At 39.3% G+C, this 19,459-nt stretch overlaps 1 pseudogene; it reads left to right on the plus strand.

Moving 5' to 3' along the window:
• The first annotated feature begins 1,289 nt into the window (after positions 1–1,289).
• CYP1D1P (cytochrome P450 family 1 subfamily D member 1, pseudogene) overlaps positions 1,290–19,459 on the plus strand; it is a 42,760-nt pseudogene continuing 24,590 nt past the window's right edge.

A 19,459-nucleotide genomic window follows, 5' to 3' on the forward strand; every position in this document is an offset into this window, starting at 1 on the left:
TCAGTCGGTTAAGCACCCAACTTCGGCTCAGGTCATGATTTGGTGGTTTGTGGGTTCGAGCCCCGCTTCCGGTGCTGTGCTGACAGCTCAGAGCCTGGAGCCTGCTTCAGCTTCTGTGTTTCCCTCTCTTCTGCCCTTCCCCTCCTCACACTCTGCGCCTCTCTCTGTCTCTCTCTCAAAAATAAATAAACATTAAAACAATATTCTGCATGTGTATGAAACTTTTCTTTTGTTAGGACTCTCTTGGTGGCAAATAACAGAAATCAATCCTAGCTGTTTAAGCAGGAAAGAATTGGACCCAAGGACAAGATCTTATGAAGGTACTAGAGGCAGGCAGTGGGTGCAAGGTCATGAGGACAATTGTGTTTTTAATTTTTCAGACCTGCTTTCACCAGTTTCTCAAAGCCTCCCAGTGGGTGAAAGGTCCCCAAATCTTATCTTTGGACTTGAAGTTTATAGATCTAGCTGCCCAAAGAGAGGGTGATCATTCACAGTCTCAGTTCTAAATTCCTAAGGAAAGTTCATCTTGGGTCGGTGGCCCATCCTTGGATCAATCACCCTTGTCTACGTGGCAGGTCACGGAGCAGAAAGATAGCTTCAGAAAAGCACCTTTACAAGTAGGCTGGGAAGTCCAAGGATGGGCTATCTAACAACCAATTAGATATTCACTACATGGCTTATAATTCACCAAGTACGTTTTAATAATAATTTAATTTGGTTCTCAAATGATGACAGATCGCTCTTTATGAAATTCTCGATATCACTTTCCACTTCATCATTTTATTTTTGTTGATCTAATGAAATTTGGTTTTATATTTTTAGTGCCTGACCTGGAGTGGGAGAGGTTCAGTAAATGGTTGTTCAAAGAAAGTATGACTAATTCCGCAGGATACTTAGATGAGAAAACTGAGACACCCTTAGGTTAAGTGACAAGACAAAGGTCCCCCAGTCAATGAGTCAGCTTCTGTAGTCTCCATCCCGTTCCCAATGACCGCACTGCCTTGTACATTGAATCGTCCCCTTCTTCTATCGTGTCAGTGACTGACATGGAAAGGTTCAGGCTGGTGGTGAGAAGAGGGACAAAGACGAAGCACATTTTACAAGAATTTGATTTTGCTCTCTTAGTGCATCAGTTAAGAATGTCTTTCAATGAACTGCAAAGAGTCTGTACTCTTCCTTTAAATGTTTCAAGAAAGAAAGACTACTTAGTCTCTGCTTAGGATAGAAAAACTAAGGTTTATGCTCTTAACTCTTTAGTGCTTTCTTTCTGAAAATGATATCCAAGTGACATGGCGATCACTCCTGGGGAGGTGGCTACTTGTACCATAACTTTGGCAATGGTTTTGTTTTTGTAAGAGCGCCAGGGAGCAAGGGGAGAAAGCAGGTGTCTCCTCCTGGATCATGGTCCTTTCCCATCATAGGGAATCTTCTGCAGCATGGAAACTATCCTTACTTTACATTCATGGAAATGAGAAAGAAATATGGAGATGTCTTTCTCATCAAACTTGGCCTGGTGCCTGTCCTGGTAGTGAATGGGATGAAAATGGTGAGGCAAGCACTACCTCAAGGATGGACCGTGTTTTGCAGACCAACCCATCATGCATGCATGTTCTTTGCTGGCAGAAAGACAGAGTCTTTCATTTTCAATTATGGAGAGATTTGGAGGCTTTATTAGAAAGTTGCCCCTAATGCTTTCTGAACTTTTACTAAAACAGAAAAAAAAAAAGTCCTCCACTGTCTTTGCTTACCCGAGGATCAGGTCATCAAGAAGTTTCTGAGCTGGTAAAAGTCTTTGAAGAGTTGACTTCCAAGAATGGCAGCTTTGCCCCCAGAAGTGTTATCACACGTGTGGGGGCCAATGTTCTCCGTGCCCTTTGCTTTGGCAGGAGATGTGACAGCAGTGATGTGATGAGGAGTTTCTCAGAATAGATAAAATGATCACTTACTCAAGATCTGCAGTGAAGTTAATCCTGCTGATTTCGTACGTTTCCATTACCTTCCACTATGAATTATAAATGCACCTCAGGAGGTTTATCAGGCCCTGAATCAGTCTATTGTACCACATGATCATCTTATTACATGTGATAATGTAAGGATTTAAATTCATGCCAGGATGAGGGTTTTGGTGAAAAGTAAATGATAATGGTGAGATACACTGAGTACCCAGAAAGTTGTATGCATTCTTCCTTGGTTCTTCCACTATAATTTTTCTAAAGTGAACCTTACCCAAACTAGGAGTAAATTTGAGGTTTGGTCAGTGAGATCATAGGGGAGTATTACTTGGTTCTCATGTAGGGACCCTAAGAAGAGCTCTGAATTCTTTGAGAACTCAGAAAATTTTCCCAGTTGGGTGTATAAGGCAGAGACTTGAATTGTGAATCTATAATTGGCTGATAAATGATGACCAACAATGGAGATGAATTCCTTGGAGAAATGAACGAATGATTTAGTTTCTCCCATTTTACATCTGAAACTATGAGGTCTCAGATATAAAGTTATCAGCATACTATTTCAGAAGGTGATTTAAATAGTCACAAAGATTATTCATCAGGAAGCTTCCAATTTACTCCTAAACCCTACTTGAGTTCCCTGACTATATGCAAACAAATTTTGAGATTGTAATACAGGCAGAAGTGGATCTTTCTTATGAGCCAGTGAAATCTTTGTTGGCCCAATCTGATGGTCCACACAAGAGTAAGACATCTCTTAAAATACGTTATGTATTAGAAAGAATCCTAGTTCTCAGGGTCCGATTTGCTAAGATGAGGGCATCAGGGGAAAAAAAAACATAAAAAGGCAGATAATTGAGTAAATGAAGAAGTGTGAAGAATAAAGTCCCCTCCAGTTAAAAGAAGAGACAGAAACAAGAAATAACCAGAAAACAATCTGTTTCAAGGTACCAGCTGGAATTCTAGATCAGGTACAGTAAGTAAATGAATTTCTTAAGTTCATACATTTTTCTCTTATTCCCTAATAGGCTTCAGCCCCATGTCTTTCTGTATGGTGATAACAGTTAACTCCTTACAATAAATAGATTTGAAAATCTCTTATCATAATTCATTGTCTAGCAATTTCTCTGAAGTAAGTTAACCTCTAATTTTTATAAGTGTGCTTCCAAACGTAGTACTTTTTAAAACACTTTTAAAATGTTTTTATTTATTTTTGAGAGAGAGAGAGAGAGAGAGAGAGACAGAGCACGAGAGGGGGAGGAGCAGAGAGAGAGGGAGACACAGAATCCGAAGCAGGCTCCAGGCTCTGAGCTGTCAGCACAGAGCTCGACGCGGGGTCGAACTCACACATCGCGAGATCATGACCTGAGCCGAAGTTGAAGTTGGATGCTTAACTCACTGAGCCACCCAGGCGCTCCTGTTTTGTTTTTTGTAATGACTGAAATACGCTTCCAGGAGAAAATGGAGTTTGGTAACTTTTCTATTTTATACTCTCAAGATTGAGCGCTACCATTGACCAGCAAAATTGGTTGCAGGTTTAAAATGATGTACTTATATTCCTTATATTCCTAATCTAATTAGGTTCATTCAAGTTCTGTGGTGCTCTCACCCTTCATGGGTGATGTGGAATGTAGTTGGAGATAAATAATCATGCTAAGGTTTGACCCCTCAGGACGACATCCAAGCCATTGCCGATGCCCTGGTTAACGCATGCCACAATGACTATGCTACCACGGAAACAGCCATCTTAACTGATGCTGAAATCATAAGCACTGTGAATGAGCTCTTTGGAGCTGGTAGGTAGGAGTATTTGTCAATATGGAAGGCAAATAAAGATTAATTGCGATTTTTTTGTCAACCACTGTTCACGGTTCAGAGCCCTTTTTCGATACTGGCCATTTCATATAGCTGATCTCACTGTGTAAACCATTTGGTATTATGCCTTTTTCCCAAGTCATTCAGAAAACTACGTGTTCTGCTCAGAGTAGAGACTTGAGTTAACATAATCCCCAGTTCTAGTGCATTATATTGTTCAGGCAATGCCTGGCTGTGTTTTCTGGTTGGTTATTTCATTCCCCCACCTCCCACTTCCAGGACTTTCCCCAACCCACTGGCATTTATTCTTGATCTGTGTAAAAAGTTGTTTTTGTTTGTTTTACGCATTGTTTTATTTTTTGTAACGTTTATTCATTTTTGAGAGGCAGATAGAGAGTGCAAGTGGGGGAGGGGCAGAGAGAGACACACACAGAGAGAATCTGAACCAGGCTCCAGGCTCTGAGCTGTCAGACAAAGCCGGACGCGGGGCTTGAACTCGAAGTAGGGGCCAGCGGACTGAGCCACCCAGGCGCCCTGTTTTATGCATTCTTGTAGAATAGGCTTTCTATTGCCATGTATTACATCTATTCTTATATTATCGTGACCTTTAATTTATATAAGTGCCCTTTTATTTACATCTCAATCTATTTCTAACTTTTTCATGAAGCCCTATATTTCTGAGAGCCAATTATGATTGCCAGGTGTATTTCTCCTGTGTTGTTTCTAACGGTTACATAATATTCCGTGGCATGCACCCCCCACATTTTATCCATCTGCTGTTTTGGGGATGGATACCTGCCTTGTTTGCAAATTTCAGCCTGCACAGATAATGCTGATATTGAATATCTTGCTAATGCTAAAATGACCATCTTTATACATCAGTTTTTGCCTCCTTTTGAATGATAGCCTTATGCTAAGAAGCAAACTTTCTGGCTCATCTAATAAAATGAGTCTTGAGTTTTTTATACAGAGTACCAAAATCCTTTTCAGAAGGATTGTACTAGTCTACACTGTCACCATACTGCTATCATTCCTAAATTTCATAGTTTTTAAAATCATTCTTACCTATCAAATTTCTTATAAGTTCTATTAGGTATTAGACTGCAGGAAGCAAATTCTCTTAACATTACGACAAAGAATACTAAAGATGTTTTAGCCGTTTAATTAAAAAAATTTTTAATGTTTATTTTTGAGAGGGGGGAGAGGGGCAGAGAGAGAGGGAGACACAGAATCTGAAGCAGGCTCCAGGCTCCGAACTGTCAGCACAGAGCCCGATGAGGGGCTCGAACCCACAAACTGTGAGATCATGACCTGAGCCAAAGGGGGATACTTGACCAACTGAGCCACTCAGGCGCCCCTTAGCAGTTTAATTTTAGATGTAATATTCTTCAAATTCATTTCTTCCTTTCTTCTTTCTATCATACTTACTGGCAGTTTGGTTTATTTTTTTCTAGGGTCTACACAATTATGTTCCTGAATATTCTTTGCAAACAGAAGCATTTGTTTTGATATGCATTATTTTTCATCATGCAAAGAGACTAGCTCCTCTTCCCCATACATATATACATATATATATATATATATATATATATATAATTTTGATCATGATTTAAATTTGATGGATATATATGTATATACATATATATTTGATGGCTATATATATATATATATATAATTTTGATCATGATTTAAATTTGATGGATATATATGTATATACATATATATTTGATGGCTATATATATATATATATATATACATGTAATCATGCTGTGCTTAGCATTTCTTCCGCTAACTATCTGATGTTAAATATTAATGTTAGCATTTGTGAGTCATAGCAATGCCTTCAATATATTAAATGCTCAATATGTTGCACAGGTACAAGAAAAAGAATAAGTTACTAACTTGACAACAGGTGGAAGATGTATCAATCGATGAAAGAATGAAGATTTATAAAGAAGTCATATTATTATTACAGTAAGAAAAAGACATTAAACATTGTGAGTTGTGGGAGGCAGCTTAGGGGTGGGCTGTTTGAATTTATGGGATGTGTTGCAATGTTGTATTTTGCTTTCCTGTAGTACTAAGTGGATGCTGCTATGAATGGTTACTTCATCCCCCAGGAAAACTTGTACCTTTGTCACGTAAATCGTGACGAATAAGTCGCCAAAATTATTTCTTGGGATAAGATTCTTTTGGTTGTGCCTTTCTTAGGAATTAGTCTGGGGACAATGTACATTCTTTCTAATGACACTTCATTCCTTCTGTTTCTCTTGAAAGAAACTGGAAAGAAACTCAGTTTTTTCTCCTCCATCCTAATGGGAAAGATGGAATCTTAATATAAATTCATTCAGGGCAATCTGATTTCAAAACTGGGCTCACGAGGTGAGGTGGGAACCAAAGATGTCATGGGTTCATCCTCTGCATGGATATGACCAGATGATATTTCAAAATGCAGCCTAAATCCCCTCCCCGCCCCCCGCCCCCCGCCCCAGAACATAGGTCATTATATGCAGGGATTTTTCTTCTCTCAGTTTTTGCTTGCTTTTTGTCTACCCCAGTACCAGGATCGATTCCTGGCGCATAGTAGGCACTCAATAAATAGTTGTTAATAAAATGCAGTTGGAGGCTCACCCACATCAACTATTAATGGGCAGGCTGAGCTGAAGGTGCCTCACACAGTGTGAGAATGATGACGGGGTGCATGGACCCCTACTGTGTGCTGGGCACCGAATTGCAAAGTACCTCCTCTGAGTCTCAACAATAACTTTCAACCAAGCTAAACAAATTGCTTCCGATCATGTGTTCAGCAGATAGCAGAAGCAGGACTCACGTCCAACTGCTTAACTCTTGTTTAATGGACGTCAGATGCTCCATTTGGCCTGGGTTTGATGTTTCCAGTAAACTAGTAGAGATGCCTTCTTATGCATTCAGCGGGCTATCTACACAGTGCCCTGCACAGCTTCTCCTTCTTCATGCAAGATCTCATCTCACTAACGTCTCATGCTCAGAGCTGTTAGAGAGGCAGGTGATTTTATCCTGTGTACCTAACTGCATCTTCACAATCTCTGTAACCAGCAAAACAGCAGAATATACATTGCATGGACTGTCCCAATGCAAAACTTATCATCAGTGAGATTGACACATCCATTCTGCAGACCCAGTGATCATACCGAATAAAACTAAGGATTTTTACAAGTCGGTATAAGAAGACATACAGTCAGTATAAATTTAATGGCATTTATTCTCAACACAACCTCAAGTATCCCAAAGGTTCTAGTATCCAAGCATTTATGACTATATTGAATATTAAGTAATGTTCAAACAAACTGAGTTAACACACAGGTGCTAATAAAGAAATACTGTTTGCACGGAGGCACTTGTTTAAGCTAAATAAGTATGTAACTTAAGACTTGATATTAAGGGGAAAGTATTCATGTTTAAAGTAAAACAGAGGTCACAAACTCAAGCACCTACTGAGCAGTGGAAAACGCCCCAAATGAGAGATTTGCACTGGTTGAAGCATGGGGAAGAGGCCATCTGTTCTGTCTAATCCAGCCAGTAAATCATTGTTCCTATATTGCCTGCCCCTTTCATTACAAAACAGAACATGGAAATGCAGATTTTCATGTGGAATCTTCTGATTTTTTAAATGTTAGCAATAATGAATTGCATTTAAAGGATTATCAGAGCAAAAAGAAATTTATTGGAGGACTGAGTACGATTTGTAGGTCTCCAGATCTGTGGCCTCTGGTGCAAAGAGAAAACAATTGTTTTTCTCCTAGACAGACGGGTGACATCTATGCAAAAAGAGGCCCATTACTTTGTAAAGTCAGGTGGGTCCCTCATCTATGGCTTAGGATGTATTGGGAAACATGCTAAAATTAGTTGTCATAGACAAGCCAAATATGGTGCCTGGTAAGAAAAGGTAGAGGGAGGAGGGAGAACCGTATACACAACAGTTTGGGAGCTTTGGGGGACCCCCTCACTCAGGGATGCTTTGGGAGACCTGACTCCCCTCTGTGATGATGTACGAAGCCCACATCCTACACACGTTTGCACCCCAGTGAGAGAAATGGCTCACGGTCTCATCACTCTGGCTCATTTTTCTGAAAGCAAAGGAGATTGAGTGATAATTACTTTTTATTTATACCACAATTTTGGAATATTCTTGTGAGAATTTTGTGGAAGTCTTGACATAAAATTTTTAAAAATTGAAGTGAATGTTCAAATATTTTATTCACTAAGGACTCAAAAGTCATTTCAGTGAAAATTAAGCATAATTATACTAAATCTTCATGACAACTAAACTTGTCAATATACTAAAAGAAACAAAAAGACATTTATATCCGTAATAATTATATATTATATAATAATTATATATGTATAATTATGTATCTCCATAATTAGATACAAATTACACATGCATATATTATGTACATACACATAGTGTGTATATAGAGAGAGATTATATAGAGAGATTATATACATTATATAAATTATATATAGATAGATTACATGCATACATATAGGTTATATATATATATATATACACACACACACACACACACACACACACACACATATATATATATAATCTATAAAGGATGTGCCAAAACAAAACATTTCATGCAAAACAAAATTATTGTGGAGAAGTTGGCAGCAAAGGTAAAAGTGATAAAATGACTTCCTTTAAAATTTTTTTTTAATGTTTGTTTATTTTTTTCTCAACTTTTTTTTTTTTTTTTTTTTTTTTATTTTTGGGACAGAGAGAGACAGAGCATGAACGGGGGAGGGGCAGAGAGAGAGGGAGACACAGAATCGGAAACAGGCTCCAGGCTCCGAGCCATCAGCCCAGAGCCTGACGCGGGGCTCGAACTCACGGACCGCGAGATCGTGACCTGGCTGAAGTCGGACGCTTAACCGACTGCGCCACCCAGGCGCCCCTGTTTGTTTATTTTTGAGAGAGACAGAGACAGAGTGCAAGTTGGGGAGGGGCACAGAGAGAGGGAGACACAGAATCCGAAGCAGGCTCCAGGCTCTGAGCTGTCAGCACAAAGCCCGATCCGGGACTCGAACCCACAAACCGTGAGATCATGACCTGAGCCAAAGTCGGATGCTTAACTGACTGAGCCACCCAGGTGCCCCTAAAATGACTGCCTTTTAAAATTTTACTTTTGTCTATTTTATACAGAACTATTTGGGGTGATCCCAACTTACTTAGACCTCAAAGATTTCTAAAAATAAAAACAAAAACAAAGAATGACAGTCTTAAGGACAAAATGTTGATATTTGGAACAGGACTCTTGAGGCGTCTCAGAGAAAGTATTGCAGGAAATATTCATTTTTATTCATCATTGCAATTTTATTCATCATTCATGCAATTCATCATTGCAGGAGATATTCATTTTTACCACTAAAGTTCTGCAGTGGCTTGAGCTGAAGAAATACCCTGGAGCTGAACTTGACTGGTCACCCAGGTGCGACTTAGCCATGAAGCCAAAACGTACCAACTCTAAACAGAATCTCATTTGGTTTGTGTTCTTAGGTTCTGAGACCGGGTGAAAGATTTCTTGGTGAACTCAGAAAAATTAATGGGGTTCATATTCATTTGACAAGCAACTGAAAGATCCTCTCCAGCTAAACCATATGATTAGTTCCTGTTTTTGTCTATTATCCTAATGTAAGAAGTGGTTTTGTAAAGTGTGTGGCACAGCCTTGGTTCTAATAGAAGAGGTTTGTTTCATAAGAATAGACTAAGAAAATAAGGAAGTGTATGTGATTCAGGGGTTCTTAAGCCCATGTCTCATGTGGTGTCCCACATGTCACCGAGTCACTGAGCAGGAAAGAAGGAAAAGATGAGTGGTGGGTTGAACGAATCTATCTCTTTTATACCACAGCTTCCAACAGAGAAGTACACTTATATATGTTTTAAATATAAGGTTCGAGTACAGAGGTTCCTCAAAAAGGTAAAAATAGAACTGCCCTATGATCCAGCAATTGCCCTACTAACTATTTACCCAAAGGATACAAAAATACAGGTTCGCAGACGTACATGCGCCCCAATGTTCATAGCAGCATTATCAACAATAGCCAAGCTATGGAGAGAGCCCCAACGTCCACTGATTGATGACTGGATAAAGATGTGGTATATAAACTCAATGGATTATTACTCAGTCATCAAAAAGAATGAAATCGTGCCATTCGCAATGACATGGATGGAGCTAGAGTGTATTATGCTAAGCGAAATAAGTCGGTCAGAGAAAGAAAAATATCATCTGATATTCACATGTGGAATTTAAGAAACAAAACAGATGAACAAAAGGGAGAGGGAAAAAAGCCCTGAGAGACTCTTAAAGATAGAGAACAAACTGAGGGTTGCTGGAGGGGAGGGGGGGGGGATGGGTTAAATGGGTGGTGGGCATTAAGGAGGGCACTTGTTGTGATGAGCGCTGGGTGCTGTGTGTAAGTGATGATTCACTGAATTCTACTCCTGAAGCCAATATAGGACTATATTTTAGCTAACTAGAATTTAAATGGAAACTTGAAAAATAAATAAATAAATGCAGGGTTCAGAATAAGAACAAGGTTCTGGTATTAAATATATTTCTTTTCAGTGGTCTAGGAAATAGATGCTCAAGAGGTCCAGAGAAGGGAGCTAGAGTCACCTAGAACAGCAAAGAACATTTCATAGGGGTAGCAAATGAGCTGTACTCTATTTAGAAAGGTAGTTGAGGCACTTGGGAGACTCAGTCAGTTAAGTGTCCAACTTTGGCTCAGGTCATGATCTTCCGGTTTCTGAGTTCGAGCCCCACGTCGGGCTCTGTGCTGACAGCTCGGAGCCCGGAGCCTGCTTTGGATTCTGTGTCTCCCTCTGTCTGCCCCTCCCCCTCTGAGACTCGGTCTGTCTCTCTCTCTCTCTCAAAGATAAACAAAAATTTTAAAAATTAAAAAAAAAACGGTAGAGAAAAGGGCATGAGGGCAGATTTCTTCAAAATCTGTTTTTATATTGGCTCTTATGTTTTCTGTATTAAGAACTTAACCTCCGGGCAAATTGGTGTTTTCATAATGTTACCAATTTCTTTTCACACATGCTAAATACACATGTGTATTCGTTTGCCAGATAACAAAATACCATAGCCTGGGTGGCCTCCACAACAGAAGTTTATTTTCTCACAGTTCTGGAAGCTCGAAGTTCAAGATCAAGGTGTTGGTAGGGTTGGTTTCTTCAAAGGCCTCTCTTTCTCCTTGGTTTATAGATAGCTGCCATCTCATTGTTTTCTCACACGGCTGTTTCTCTGTGTGCACACATTCCTGGTGTCTCTCTTTTTTCTTAATAGGACACCAGTCATATTAGATTATAGCTTCCTCCTAAGAGCGTCATTTTCACGGAACTATATCTTTAAGGACGTTATCTTCAAATACACTTCCATTCTGAGATGTGGGGAGTTGGGACTTCAACCTATGAATCAGGTGGGTGGGGGGGACACAACATGTTATGAGAAGAAAAAAAAGGATAGCAATTAAAAGAATATTTTTTCAGTGTAGTATCCAGCTCTAAGTATGGGTCCCTTGAATTGAATTCGTTAGTGAGTTAAGGCATATAAGGAACAGAAAACAGATAGTTTGAAAGACCTTGTATTTCAGATTGAAGCTTTAAGGAGAGTTGTATTATAAAGGACTTGGAATCAAAGCTGAGAGATAAGAGCATATCTGAGGTCTAATGGAGACGGGGAGGGCCATGGGGAGGGGTGACTCTAGATAATGACCTCTCAGACCAGGACGTAGCAATGGAAGCCCAGAAGTAAACGAATTCAGAGACATTGAGAATTAGTGTCAGGACGGGGGCTTTCTTTCCAAATATACATAAATTCAGCATTATCCTTGGAAATAAACAAATCGGATTGCTTGTCCTATCTTGTAAAAGCTTTTGAAACTATTTATATTATCCCCATGACAGCGTGTCAAACCAAAACTATTCTTACATTTTTTTCTGTTAAAAAACTGTCAAATCTTCCTTATACTCAACAGTAATGGGTCTGACTACAACACTACAGGAATCTGTTTATCTGGCATTTTCATTAAAGAATTGTGTTTTTCTAACCTCATGTCTTTGCTGGTTTTTCTAAGCAGTAAGCAAATACGATTCTATAGGATTCTATACTTTTAACCGTTGTATTGTAAAAGGTTAATTCACTTTTACTGTGCTCCTAAGATGTAAGTAAATACTATTAATACTGTTACACTAAGGTATAATTAATACTATTAAGCTTTTTGTATAATTCAGAAGTTTACATTTTATGTATTTTTAGAAATATACATAAAACGAGAAGAAAGTTTAAAAGCAAGATAAGAACAACTTTTCTTGGTCATTTAATGTAAGGTAAATGAGTTACTTTTAATTATATGTATTTATCTAGAGGTAATAATACTTTTTATGTAATACAATCAGAAGTGACACAGTGTACCAAAATATTATATGAAATAACTTATATTAACATAAATATCTTAAATAATTATCTGGAAACTACACATAGAATTCTTTATGACCATAGAGCGGTTGATAGTATAGGGATGTATTCATCCAAGATGAGTGAGGCCCCAACAGTCATTATACAAGGTAAAAAGGCAGAATTATAAGAATTATATATCCTGCTACACAAAAATATATATAGATAACTTTGTGCCTTTCTTGTAGCCCCTTGGGGCTGTTTGTAACATTACGAAAATGAAGATCAGCCTGGAAACATTATCCACTGCATAATGCAAGAGAGCATAGAATGTGTCTAGTTCCAAGTGGTTTTCAAAGGAGAAATCTTGCACCAAAATTTATAAAGCCATTTATATGTTCCCGCATTACAATTCTTCAATTTTGTCCCCGTTAAGCCCATAATCAAGGTGTAATAGTAATCCACAAAACAAGTTAAGAAATCAGAACCATTTTGAGAGGCAGAGGGTATTTTACTATCTACATAATTCTTTTTTTATTATTTTTAATGTTTATTTATTTTTGAGAGAGAGAGACAGAGCGTGAGTGGGGGAGGAGCAGAGAGAGAAGGAGACACAGAATCGGAAGCAGGCTCCAGGCTCCGAGCTTTCAGCACAGAGCTCGACGCGGGGCTCGAACTCACACACCGCGAGATCATGACCCAAGCCAAAGTCGGACGCTTAACCGACTGAGTCACCCAGGCGCCCCTACTATCTGCATAATTCTTAATTGGGCTGTGAAATCTACAGGTGCTTCTGGGCCTCCAGCTATGTGGATACATGACTTGGTATTTCAAATTCACACAGGACTTCCCCCACAAAACCCAAGATTCCTACTTACGACAAACATAAAAGCAGCATACTATATACACCTTAAATCAGAAATGGCTAACGGGAGTTGTTTAATGGCCTAAGAGGCCATGAAACAAATTTTCTGTAGGGAGTACACCATTGACTTTCTCTTAAGATAAGAATAAAAATGCAGGATGCAGGCAATTGATTTTCTATCGTATACATTTTTAACACTGAGAGAGCCAAAATAAATAAAAATCATAAAACTTTATAGGTCTTCTTCTTTGCTTCAAGCTGTTTATAGAGAGTAGTTTACCTCAATTCAATATGACTATCTAAAGCCCCACCACACATACATATACAACATCCCATGACCTTTATCCTTTACCCCTGTGGACAAAAGCATGTTGAACAAATGAATTTTCCAGGTAGGTGAGATGACCAAGTCCCAAAAGATGTCTTTTAATGAATCTTAATAAAAGTCTTTCTGGGTTTCTGGTGTCTTAAAATGCATTTACTAAACAAACTTTATGTTTTCCAGACTTTATAGTGACATTTATTTCTATAAGGTACTTACTGCCCCGGGCTGAAATCATTTTATGCTCTCTTGGTCATATTTCCACCCTTGCCCCAATACCCGGTTTTACTCATCATCTAAAACATTTTTTTTCTTAGGTTTATTTATTTTTTTTTTGAGAGAGAGAGAGAGAGGGAGACAGAGCGTGAGTGGAAGGGGGGGCGGGAAGAGGGAGGGAGACTCTGAGCTGTCGGCACAGAGCCCGACGTAGGGCCTGAACTCAGGAATGGTGAGATCATGACGTAGGCTGAAGTCGGAGGCTTCACCAATCGATCCACCCAGGTGCCCCTATTCATCGTTTTAATGCCAACCTCCCCAGCAAGTTCCACAAAACAAGTCTGCTTGGCTCCCCATTGTATCCACAGTGTCCAGCTCTATTTTAGGCACTTAGTAGACACTCAGGACACGGTTTGCTTGATGAATGGCCCTTGCTAAAGTTCCTTTCAGTGGAAGGAAATGTCTGATATTTTCTACTATGGATATTATTTCTGGCTCCTCTGCTCAGAGTTTCACTTCCACCCATAGCCTACGTCTCCTCCGTCTGGAAATCTGTTTTCAACCTTGTCGCACTTGTTTAAGCTCTAAGATGCAGGTCTCATCAATTAAGTCCTTTTTTCCTTACATTTCTATGGCCATAGACTCCAGCCGGAAATTAGCCCCCTGTCTCTTTCCCCAGAACCAGTGTCAAAGTATGTCCTACACATTTAGGAAACTCTCCAAGCGTAACAACTCAAATCTGTTCCAAAAAGTCACTGTGTTTCTTTCACTCTAACCTCTTTGTCTTGTCAATGCACATGGGTATCAGCAGCTATGTCACTGACTTACCAGAAACATAGGTTTTCTAATGGCGTCCGTCACATCTCCTGCACACTCTGATGGAGAGAAGCTGTCACTACTTTCTCCCTGTCATGTTTACACCCAAGGATGAGTGTTGGGATTTACCTAATTTTCAATGGCACACCTGAGAGTTACTGGTATTTTTAAAGCTTCCTTGAAGGTTTGGGGATATTGGAAAGGCCTACCCTCCCCCCACCCAAGATCATGTCCTGTCACCTGTTGCCTGAGCCCAGTCTGTGCCCAGGATCTCATCCTGAACCAATTTCCTGTTCTCTTTGCTTACCATGGACAGGTGCCATTCCATTCTCCCTTACCCCCACCCCCTTTAGACTGCTCACTCCAGCTTTTGCACACTCTGAGCCTCGTATAAAAGAAGCAAACTAGCCTTCTCCCAGTCCTAGAGAGAGGGGGTCAATCTTCTGAAGCTTGCCCCAGGCATAATTTCTGAATCTACACGTCCTACCCTAGGATTAACCCCTGCCAGGGATGACTAAAGTGACATGTTTATTTCATTCAGGGCCAGTCTTAGGTGCCACAGAAGACAGCTGGTCATATGATCTCAAGAGATAGTCACATTGCTGCTCTCCAAAACGTGAGGTATTTATTCTCATTTTTGCCAAAATTAGTGAAACGAGCATTCATCTGGATTGTTTCTACTTCTCTCAAGCTACTGCTGTTTCACTGCCAAGGCAAATGTTCTAACAGTCTTTGAACATTTGTATTGGGCAATGTAGTAGTCATTTTTAAATTATCAACGTAACACAAACCATGGAATAGGCATTGACGGTATCTTTGTGCAGAAAAGGAGGCTCAGAGAGATGAAGTCATATATTTAAGATCGTTCTGCTGGTAAGAATTTAATCCAAGATGAAAATCTATACCAAACCCAATTCAAAGCTTGCATAGTTTCCATGGTGGTAGTAGTTTCAAGAGAACACTCCTTAATTCACGTGAAATCTTGGCAGCTCTTAATATATAAAATTATGTTTCTAGTTGAAAAAGGATCACGAGCTTAGAACTTGGCCTCTTTGTCTCCCATCGTACCCCTCTTAGTGCCAGAAATCTAGGGGCGATATATATCAGCAGGATGGATCTAGGGAAATTGTTTAAGTACGTTTGAAATAATTGAAATACATTCCAAAGTTGCATCGTTCAGAAAATCCATTTCAGGGAGATCAAAGTCCTAAATGAAAACAAAACAAGCCACACGTTGAAGTGTTTAGAAGAAAGTATTTTTATAAAAATAAGAAAAACATTCTTAAACCAGGTACAGAAAATGCAATCCATAAGAAAATGGTTACTTCATTTACTACATTGAAATTTAGAATTTCTGCTCCACAAAAGGCTCAATAAACAAAAAGCAAAAACAAAACAAACAAACAAACAAACAAAACAAACAAACAAGCCACAGAGTGGGAAATAATATCGGCAACACATATAACAGACAGGTGAGTTGTATCCAGAATCAAAAAGAATGTATTCAAATCAATATGAAAAAGATCCTCAGTACCCCCCCCACCCCCAAAAAATGAGCAAAGCAAATGAGTAGGAGGAAAAGAAAAATGGAAAAGGAAAAGCCAAGAAGCATGAGAAATCAAGAATCTCCGTAATAATCGGTAAAGTGCACATTAAAGGACTCTAAACTACCATTTCTCGCTTAGTAGACAGGTCACAATTTACAAGCCTGACAGTATAAAACAGTGGAACTTGGAGAAATGAGGCCTTGCATTCCTTCTTGTGTGGGGGGTGAGGGTACAACCAATATGAAATTTGGAAGTTTTTAATAGACTTGAAGTTGCACTTACTCGGTATTCAGCAATTTCATTAGAGCAACGGTCACGCACACCCACGTACTGTCCACCCCAGCTTGCTTTCTTCTGCTACTGAAAAACTGGAAACAACTTAATGCTTATTAATGAGATGCTTGACAAATGTACTTAGGTTGTCGTCATAGAATAGAAACAATAGTATAAACCTGCATACTCGTGTTCCGTGAATCGGGCGTGGGGATAATGAACACAAAATTCGGTACCTTGTGGATTGTGTGTGTACGTTTTTATTGATTGTGCTGTTTGTTGTTATATGGGGAGAGTAAGATGTGATGTAGATCGAATGCTAAGAAAAATCAGATTTTTTTTTTTTTCCTATTTCAGCTTAGGCTCATGCTCTGGGTAGAGTATCACATTTATTTGAGATTTTAAATTCTCTCTACTTCTGTGAACTCATGTAGAGAGTGAAGAAAGGTTTAAAGATGGCAGATATGTATCATAAAATTCATGGATTTGCTCTAGAGAGTGGGGGACTTTTCAGACTCTCCGACTAGACAAATGAACTTTGAGTTACAACACGAGATTATAGAAGTTTGGCCTTAATTAAATTTAAAAAAATCTGGCACCTGAGAATAAGGAAATAAACAAAACACTGTCCATATAAAACCTTACAAGTCAAGGATCATTCCACTGATGGATTAAGAAGCTCTCCATACCTACAGCACACTTTGGTTTGTTTTTAATGAGTGTTTTCAGGTGCCTATTCTAAGCCAGGCACTTTAGACGCCAGGCATAAAACAGATGACTAAAATACATTCCCGACTTCCCAAAACTCTTTAAGGGAGAGTCAAGTATTGATAATCATGTAGATATGTGTGCACAAGCACACAGTTACATATACATATTTCAATTGTTCTAAGACTGGTCATAAAAATTCAAGCTTCCAATTCTCCCTTCTCATGCAAATAAGTTGGGTGTGTGTTTAAAAATTCCTTTGCAATTTCCTTTTTGTAAAAAGTCCATGACAAGATGACTGTTCTTTTCCGATCAAATGCATTTGTACAGTTCGGTCGATTTACCTCTTTGCACAGCTGGTCACTCTCCTAAGGAGTCTTTACTCTTTCGTACCTCTGCACTAACTTGACCTATTTTCTACTATATTTTCTAGCATCCCAGACTTTGTGGTCCTCACTGGGTCTCAGGGTGTCTCTAAGTGTTCTGCCTCCATTTTGACCTTCATCTGTCTGTTTAGAGTTGCCAAGAAGTTTTGCCATCTCAGAAGAGGTGAGACCAGGCGGTTTAGAATCCAGTACCTCGGGAAGAGAGTTTTGACACCTTTGGAAGGCAGAACTTTGGCTATCATCTTAGCAGTGCTTAGCTTAGTGTCTGGAATATAAAGTCATTTAGCATGTACTCAGATGAATCATTCCCAAAGTATTTATTGGCTATCCACTTCATTGGGCCTTCATGGGCTATGGGAAAGTATTGTGTGAGAAGGCTTTCCAAAATTAAAATTGCTCTGGGCAGTGAAGTGATTTATAAGGTGATCTCTCTTTAGTTAACAATAATCTTACTCTACATATTTCAGAAAACTGAGAAATGGAGCCTAGTATATGAAAACTATCTTTGGAGCAGGAACAGTAATTGTCTTTAATTTTGAATTAAGAATTGTTTTTCTCAAGCTATTGGGCAAGATGATGTGAGTCCAATTACTGTACACCTGGGAAGCTCCTGTTTGTGTTTTTGGTTAAAAATGTTTATAGGGCCCGCTGGGTGGCTCAGTCGGTTAAGTGTCTGACTTTGGCTCAGGTCATGATCTCGTGGTCTGTGAGTTCAAGCCCTGCCTTGGGCTCTGTGCTGACAGCTCAGAGCCTGGAACCTGCTTCGGATTCTGTGTCTCCCTCTCTCTCTGCCCCCCACCCCCCACCCCCCGCTCATGCTCTGTCTCTCTCTGTCTCTCACTAATAAATAAACACTAAAAAATTTTTTAAAAATGTTATAAACTAGTCCTTCCATTTAAAGAAAGTGCACTCGCTCTGTTCTCTTCCTCCCCGTTTTCTGCTCTATACTACAAACACGAGTTTGCTGGGAAACTTTTTACTAAACTATAACATACATACAGAAAAGCACACTAAGGATAAACTTAAGGTTTGATGAGTGTTTAAAAACTGACCACCACCAGCATCTCAGAGCCCTCCATCATTTCATGCCTCCTCTTACAGGTTCCGATCTCTGTACCCCAATGGTAACCATTATCCCAGCCTCAAACGGGATTGTTTGGTTTGTCTGTTTTTTACTTATAAATAGGGGAATCAAACAGCATGTACTTTTTTGGGCTTGACTTCTTTGTAACACCCTGTGCTTTCAAGACTTACCCAAATAGTGCATAGTTTTATTCTACTCACTCTTATTGTTATAGTGTTCCATTAGGTGAATACACCATACTTGACGAATTTTTTTCTGCTAATAGGAGCCACTTGGGTAGTTTTTAGTTTGACTTTATTATGACCAGTGCTGCTATGAACATTTTAGTGTACATTTTTTGGTGAACATATGTATACCTTTCTGTTGGCCACACAGACATAGAACTGGAATTGCTGAGCCATAAAACCTTCATGTGTTTGCCTCTGGAACTTCCAACCAGGTTTTCGGCTTGATTGTTGTCAATCTGTAGCTCCGCCAGCAAGGTGAAAGAGTTCTCTGATTTTTCCACATCCTCTTCAACAATTGCTGTTTTCTGTATTTTTGTTTTAGCCACAGTGATGGCAAACATACCCTAATTAAAGAGGCAGATGGTCAGAACCATCCCTGGTCTGTTACCTTAAATGAACTTGATTTTGGCAATGTGAGCTGGTCCATTCTCTCTTAATGAAATGAATCTAGGGCAGATTGAGTGCATTCATCCACTGAAGTCCTTCAAAAGTGAATGATCTTCCAACCCTCTGCTACCTCCCCTCAAATACAAATGATCTGGGGTCACCGTTACCATGGCCTCCTGAGAAAGTAGTTTTTTGCCAACACTACCTTTTTCTAGTTTCCTTGGAAAGAGATGTTACAGGATTTGTGCCACTAATCAAAAAAATCTCTGCCTTCAAAATATATCTCAGCTATTGCAATGTCTGCGTTTTGTTCATAATTCCAGGATAGTGTGGAACCAGTTATTTGTACCTGTCGATCTTGCGGAATAAGTCTTTTATATTTTTCGGACTGCTACTTTTCACCTCAAAAGTTGGGAC

The sequence above is a fragment of the Panthera pardus genome, unplaced genomic scaffold (assembly GCF_024362965.1).
Source record: "Panthera pardus isolate Hobbes unplaced genomic scaffold, ASM2436296v1 HiC_scaffold_20, whole genome shotgun sequence".
NCBI lineage: Eukaryota > Metazoa > Chordata > Mammalia > Carnivora > Felidae > Panthera > Panthera pardus.